Here is a 7,396-nt window from a genome sequence, read left to right as displayed (position 1 = left end):
TACTTACAACGACAAATAGACGGACTAACTAACTAGTAATCATGCCTCCTTCCGCCCCTCCAAACTCAATATCGCCCTCCCGTCCATCCTCTGCCTTTAACAACGTGTGCCCTGCCCTTAGCAGTCTTCAAGTCATTGTCATTGTCATTGTCATTCGCATTCCCACCTAACTCGCCAACGCGAAAAACACCCCCCGTCCCCTCGAACGGCGTGATCTCACCATTCAACGCCTTGGCATCCCCAAAATACCGCATCCGGTACAGGCCGGGCTCCACCGGCACACCACCGCCCTGATCCCGATCCCGATCCCGATCCTGGATGTCTTCAATCTCCCACTCGACGCGAACCTCGCTGGTGCCGAGCACGGTGCTCTTCCTGTCCCACCTGAAGACGAGATTCCAATCCGCATCCGTGCGCACCACGTCCCACTTCTCCCCTGCACCAGCATCCGTGTCGAGTTTCTCGACCGCGCGGCAAACGTGCCCTCGAGACGGAAGTTGTTGCGCGGATTCGCGCCGACGAAGCGCGTCGCGACGGTCTCGCCGGGCAGGTAGGTGCGCGACGCGAGGGGCTGCGGGCTGGCCAGCACGTCGCCGAAGCGCTTGAAGAGGGGCGCGTTGTCCAGGACGACGCGGCCGATGAAGGAGAGGGATCGGTTCGTGTTGATGGGCGGTTGCGGGCCGGGGGGGAGGGGCGNNNNGGGCCGGGGGGGAGGGGCGGGAGCGCGTTCCCCGTTCCGCGGTCGCCGAGGTAGGGGAGGTAGCTGAGGGTGAGGTTGATGTAGGCTTCGAGGGTGTGGGGCCCGTAGAGGGTGCTGGCGCCCTCGTAGCGCTGGATGCCGTATTCCTGCTCCGTGGCGATGTAGTGCGTGTATGTGTTTGCGGGGCCGCCGAGCACCACGACGGGATCGGAGATGCCTAGGACGGATGGAGCGGCTGAGGCGAGTGTCTCGCGCCATCGTCGCCCGGACATCGTGGTTGCTTCCCCGGGAGAGATTATCATCAGTAAGGGTCCCACGCGCAGCAGTTGGATGTCCACGATATTGGGCGTCCAGGCGTAGGGGGTGTCTGCGGCGCCGACGTCGAGGAGGATGGGTTTGGGGGATTGGCAGGCTTCTTGCGCCGCGCTGGGTTCGTGCACGAATGCCCGCGCGAGTCTCCATAACGGATTTCGTTGGCTGGGGGAGTCGGTCGAGTTGTCGGTGTCGCCTTGTCTAAAGTCGAAGGCTCCCGGCCCGTCGGTGGTGCCGCCCGCAAAGGAGTGGCCGAGGGCTGCAGAGCGGGTTGAACGGATCACGGACGCGTTGAAGGGGGAGGGGAAGGTGTAGGATGATAAATTGACGTAGGTGTGGAGGGAAGAGACTGTGGAGGCGCTGCCGGAGAGGCGGCGGAGGGAGGATGGATTGTTGAACAGAGATTGTGCGGCAACGGATTGGCGCCGCCCGATGTCGAAGCAGGATTTGGTACCCTGGTCTGGAATGGTCCAGAAGGGGCCTCGGCCATGGCAGGTTTTGATCTTGCCGGAGCAGGTGCTGTCGTTGAAGCGGCAGGGTAGACCTGTGTCTTCGCAGTAGGCGCCGAGGATGTTGGGGGTGGTGTCGCCAACGTTGGCCTGGGAGAAGCCGGCTACGAAGCCGGGATGGGTGGAGGACATGCTGCGCTCAAATAGATAGGCAGCTACTCCTTTGTTGTCGCCGGAGATGAGAGTGTTGTTGCCGTACAGCGAGGTACCATGTACGGCGAACCAGGAGAGCATGCCCATTGCTTTCCCATCTGATGCTCGATCGAAGCGGAGGATTGTCATGGTCTTGTCCACATCAGAGCTGTACCTTGACCTCTCTTCCTGCGGATTCGCTTCGTATGCATATGGACTACGATTGCTATTGGCAGATTCCACATCCGTACTCCCAAGACTGAGGTGGCCAGGAGCCAAACTCTCATGGGCTCTTCGAATAGCCAGGATTGATCCGTTAACGATGGCTTGATAGCTTGACTTGTCGAATCCTTTGCTTGTGAACTGAGGCAGTAGATAGTTGAGCCAGGCGCCCGGTCCCGCGTGAGAATGTGTACCGGTGACCGCAACATTGTTCTTGGTATAGACAGCGAAGTTGTCCCCCAGACCCTTAAGTCCCTCCAGGATGCCATGCCGAATGGCGGTATCGCCAGACTGAGTGTCTAGAACGAGATAGACGATTCTTGCGCTGGGCTCAGAAATACTGCCAACGATGAAAGCCCGACAGTACAGTCGCTGTCGTAGGCCAGATCCATTTTGGTCCATGTCGGCATAGCCCATCATATTGATCTCGACCACAGGACCGGTGATGTCAGCCTTCCCCACGCCCAGCAGGTATTCGCCATCTTGCAAGACTTGGTGCTGAGCATTGCTGTCATGATCAAGGGTGACGGTAAGAGGAGAGTTATCTGCAGAGAAAATGAAGTTGACAGCCAGCTGCCAGAATAAGAAAAGAGCGATGCAGGCAGTAATCATCGCTGTGATGATGTGAGAGCGCGCCATCAAGAGGATGATTGCTGTTGGTTCGATGTCAAGAGCATTGTAGGAAGCGAATGTTTACAGTACCCGTACTTACCAAAATCTTGGTCTAATGTTACACCAGCACTAGCTATGGCTATGGCTATGGCTATGACTGTCAATGATGCAGAAAGACATTGGCGGAAGGTCGTGTGATTATTTAAGCCTATGCATCAACCACTCTACCCAAAGGACAGCGCTAATTGGGTTTCGAACCACACTCAATTCATCTATTCCCTGATACTTGTAGGGTCTACCCGAGTGTCCAAAACATCGAATCGGTTCAACTTGAAAACTTGGTTCTCACATCCCTATATTTCAAGCTCTTTATTTACTGTTATATTTCTGAGAGGGCCTATTGGCCAGCTTTCATACGCGTAATCCCTGCGTTTTGCCTGCTATCGATTGGTCAATTTCTACTGCAATTTCGCTTCTAATTTCGCTGTATGGTACTCCGTACAGCCAATTGTACATAGATCTACGCTCTCTACCCCCCTAGCTCTCGAACAACTTGCTTTCTACGTACTCCGCACAGCAGTTTGACATAATATCAATATCCCCTCCCGGGCAGCTTAACGGAGATCATGTTGTTCTCTTCTTTTATGAACGGGAGTCGCGTTCTTCTTCGAGTCCTTCAATGAGCATAGTTGTCTTCAATCTCCTGTTGACACACTGGCCAAAATGTCTCCTCCACTGCTACAAGCACGCCATATTCATGTAGCAACCATGACTACACCCCCATTGCTTCCTGGGGTGCTCTAGTGATGCCGGATTCGTCGTTGGAATGTCGGAAGGATGCTGCGTGTAGAGGAAAGCTTCCTCCAGCCTATCAGCTCTGCAATATATCGCAAATGATCGCCAATGAAGAACTGGGAAAACCATCTATGGCTAGAATTCTTCTCGTAATATTTCGGCAGTAAGGCATTGTAGGATGTAGCTCTACTAATTGTTCCTACCTAGGGTCCCCTTCAAGGAGCATTTCTCTTAATTTCCTAGACAGGCAATGTCCCGAAGGCGAAGAACACCGATGCATGCAAGAAACACTCGAGAATATATATTATTCGGCGTCACAATCAACTGTCTTCTGGACATATGGCTCAGCGGTTTCACTGCTGGGTAGCAAAACTCGACCTTGTCAGTTTTCATAGCGGATGTACCTCTCCTTCCAGCATCTAACCTCTCCTACGGCAAAGTTAGAGAGTGGAGGTACAAGTGAAGTGAACTTTTTGCTCTTTGCGTGCTTGAAACACCTTTTGGCTCTGGTCTTTTCTAGCTTTACAGCCCATGCACAGAAGTCCTTTTCCCGTTCTCGCACTCTTCTAGCGATCTATCGCTTTGGTCCCAACCTTTGGCTTGATAATATGATCCAGAATTTCTTCTGGCTCTAGGAGAAGCTGACATTCTAGGATGAGCTTACGAGCATGTTTGTAGAAGAAGGTTTTTACTATGGAGATCTGATTGTGCTATCTATGCTACGGAGAGGAGACTATGCAGTGCCAGTCACGTGGCTACCAAGGAATGATTTGAAGACAACTTCTATGATTTCCTTCGGACCAAATTCAACGTATCATTGTTATACGACCAACCGTATATATATTGACCCGCGTAAACCTACTTATTAAGTAACCCTTTTCTTTGCAAAGTACCCATATCGCTCCCCTTCTTTTCTCCTTCCCTAACCCCCCCAAGAAATGCCTCCTCCGCGAACGCAAAACCTAATCCCGAAGGAACTGCGCAACCTCCACAATAGTATCCAACAAGAACGCGAAGTCCGCCACTAAGATTTCCTGAACCTTCGAAGCGTACACGGCGAATATATCGAGGGTCGACTATAAGTAAGAAAGGAGTCAATCAACAAAAGTTTTTCTAGCAACCCTTCTTTCCTTCTTCTCCACCGAAAAGAAAAGCCATGGTAAAGCATGAGAAAGCACGAAGAGGGGAGAGATTTACCTCAATCAAATCGATTTGTCCGCTGATCGATTCGGCCAGGATCTCCCGTTGATCTTCAGTGAACGAATCCTTTTTGATGGCGACGACGCCGAGGAAGCCTCTGTCTACTAGGATGACCTATAATGGTTGAGGCGGTAAGCCCAAAAAGATTCCGACTCTAATATTGAGTGTAATTGATGGTTTTCCAAAAGGGTTTTCCTCTTAGTGATTCAAGATAGGAAGAAAATGCGTCCCATTAACAGAAAACAACAATAAAGAGAAGAGAAGAGAAGAGTATAATAAGATATATAAAGTATATGAAGAAAACGGAGAAGGAAGAAAGTAGTAAAAGTCAGAAGAAGGCACTCACAGAATGAGCAGCCGCTACAATACCATATTGCTCGACATCGGGATAAGGTTCTGGTGGCTGAGGAAGTTCAATCGCTCCAACGTCCTGTCCGTCGATATAGCCCTGATACTGATCAACTAAAGCCTCGGCTTGGGAACTGCCGGCCTCGTTAGGGAGAGAATATGCGAGTCCCTAATCAAGGGGGGAGACGATCCCCTGCCGTTAGCCACCAAACAACAAAGAAAAAAGGAAAACAAAGGTATAATTAATAGTCAGTATATATCCCGCTAGCAGAGATTGCTCCAGATTCCGGAATGTCTGACAACGTTGGATCATATTTTGATAGGGCCTTCCAGGAGAGATTTTTTCTTCGATGGCGTTCAGTGCAAGCCTCCGGGGGGCGCCAGGTGACGGAATAGGTTGAGAAAGAAAAGAGTAAAAATACAATATGCAAGGAGTTCTGTTGGGAGGAAACTAACCGTGAAGTTCTGATAGCTAATGCTGAGTCGGTTGAGCCCGATTATGAAACGGTTGCCAGTGTAGGGCTCGGAATAAACCGTGCAGATCCATGAGAAGAGAAGAAGGGTTACCAGGCTCGTGAACATAGTGGTTGGCGATGAGGACAGCATTGTGAATATTGTTTTTTTGTTTGGGGAACACACCAGTATGGGCGTGACTTGGAAGACCTGTGCTCTCAACGCTCTGATGAAGAAGACTTTGTAGATTGAAAAAGAAACTGGTGACTGGATGAACTGCTTAAATATGGCTGATGTCTTATAGTCATTCCTACCACGTGCCCTACCCGACCTGCGAATGATCCCAGATCCCGACTGGGATTATGTGAGTCACATTGTAGGGGAGCGAAGGGGACAAGGAACAAGCTCATTGTCGATCTGATTAGCAAGATCTTCGGCTAGGTGATAGTTATTCAGCTGGCATCTCGTATCGTGACACTGAACCACTTGTTTGGGGTACGGTGTTTTGCCGGATATGCAATGCGGAGGGGGGGATGGGGTTGGGATTCCGATGTACCATTGAGAGCTCCTTGGTTACCATAAAGGGTCTTGTTCCGCTTCCGATTTTAATGAATGGATCCGAAGTCACTGGTAGGCGACGTGCTCCGTACTCGGGCATGATGGTTTCTACCATCATCATTGTGCCTTGACAACCAGGGTGTACTGATGGTGACTTGAGGGGCGATGATATGGAACCAACGAGTTCTGCAGACTTCAATAGTTCATGTCAGCTATTGCACCAGGGATATGAGATTCGGCGATCCGGAACACCCGGCGTTCTTGACAGGAAAGTTGCGCTAATAAGTCCCTATGACCCCGTTTTAACCGTTCAATTGTGGTCTTCTTAAATCTATACGGGATCACGCGAAGTCTCGATAGAGCAGCGTTTCAATTGTTTGGTAAGGGCAGCATGGATGGATCTGACAGTGGTAGGTGGTGTGATTGGGGATAAGATCTAACTGAGAACTTATCCAAGGGAGACTCAAAGTGGTTAGCGTACTCGCGTCGTAGTATCCCGTGCCGAGCAGAGGAAAATCCAGAGTGACACCAGAAAAGGGATACATCAACCACTCCACCAAAAGAACAGCGCTTGTGGGTTTTGAACTACACTAATTGATGTACCCCCCACTGACTACACCCAGTTCACCCCAGAAGAGTCGCTGAGGAGTCATCTTCATGCGGGATTGCCACACAAGTCGGTACATACAATCAAAGCGATGCAGCGATCTAGATCAGCCGGAACAACTCCGCATGTAGCCCATGACACACAGTATTTGTGATTTTCTTCTTCAGGGGTTTTAGCTTCTTCACACAAAATTGTCCCTGGGCTGAATTACCGGTTGCGGCAGCTGAGCCTTCAAGGGCGAGGGAACACACGCGACTATCAGGAGCTTCACTTGGTGAGCTACTACTACGCATTGGGGAGCCATTTTGTTACATTGCAGGAGCATAGGAGGGGCATAGAAGGAGCGCTTGGCTAGCCTTGGCACACTACTTGCTATTTATCTTATCCCAACTTGTACGTAGACTTAGCTTCTTCATCTACTCAATCATAACCCATACACATGCCATTCAACACGTTTTGTTAGGGTTCCTTATGGTGAATTTATCACTTAATATGCATACAACCCAAAGACGAACTGTACTACAAATGAAGCATAACTATTTCCTACTCAGTACTATTCTTTATGGACATTATATTGTTTATGGACGTTATCATGATGAGTTTCTCCTGCGTAACTTATTGTATGTTTTTTTAGCCCGAATTGGCTCTTCTCTGATTCTCTTTGTCTCTTATATCTCTTGTGACCCCCACACCATCAGAAAAGGTATGATATTCGGACTACTACTTCAACCTCCTGTTGGGATTTGAGACGGAGTTTATCATGCTACCCGCAGCTTTGCGTGGCAAAAGATGAGCATTTATGTAAGCAATTAGACAGCCACTCGGCGCGCCCAGTATAACCCTGCATCTTCTGGAAAAAGTTAAATCCGACAAGGTAGGTTGTGGTTCAGAGGAGCTCTCTATTTCTTGTAAGAAGCATTCGTTGCCTTTATTCGTCAGAACGCTCCC

This window comes from Endocarpon pusillum, assembly GCF_000464535.1.
Source record: "Endocarpon pusillum Z07020 unplaced genomic scaffold scaffold1818, whole genome shotgun sequence".
Classification (NCBI taxonomy): Eukaryota; Fungi; Ascomycota; class Eurotiomycetes; order Verrucariales; family Verrucariaceae; genus Endocarpon; species Endocarpon pusillum.
Note: the sequence above shows the minus strand (reverse complement) of the source record.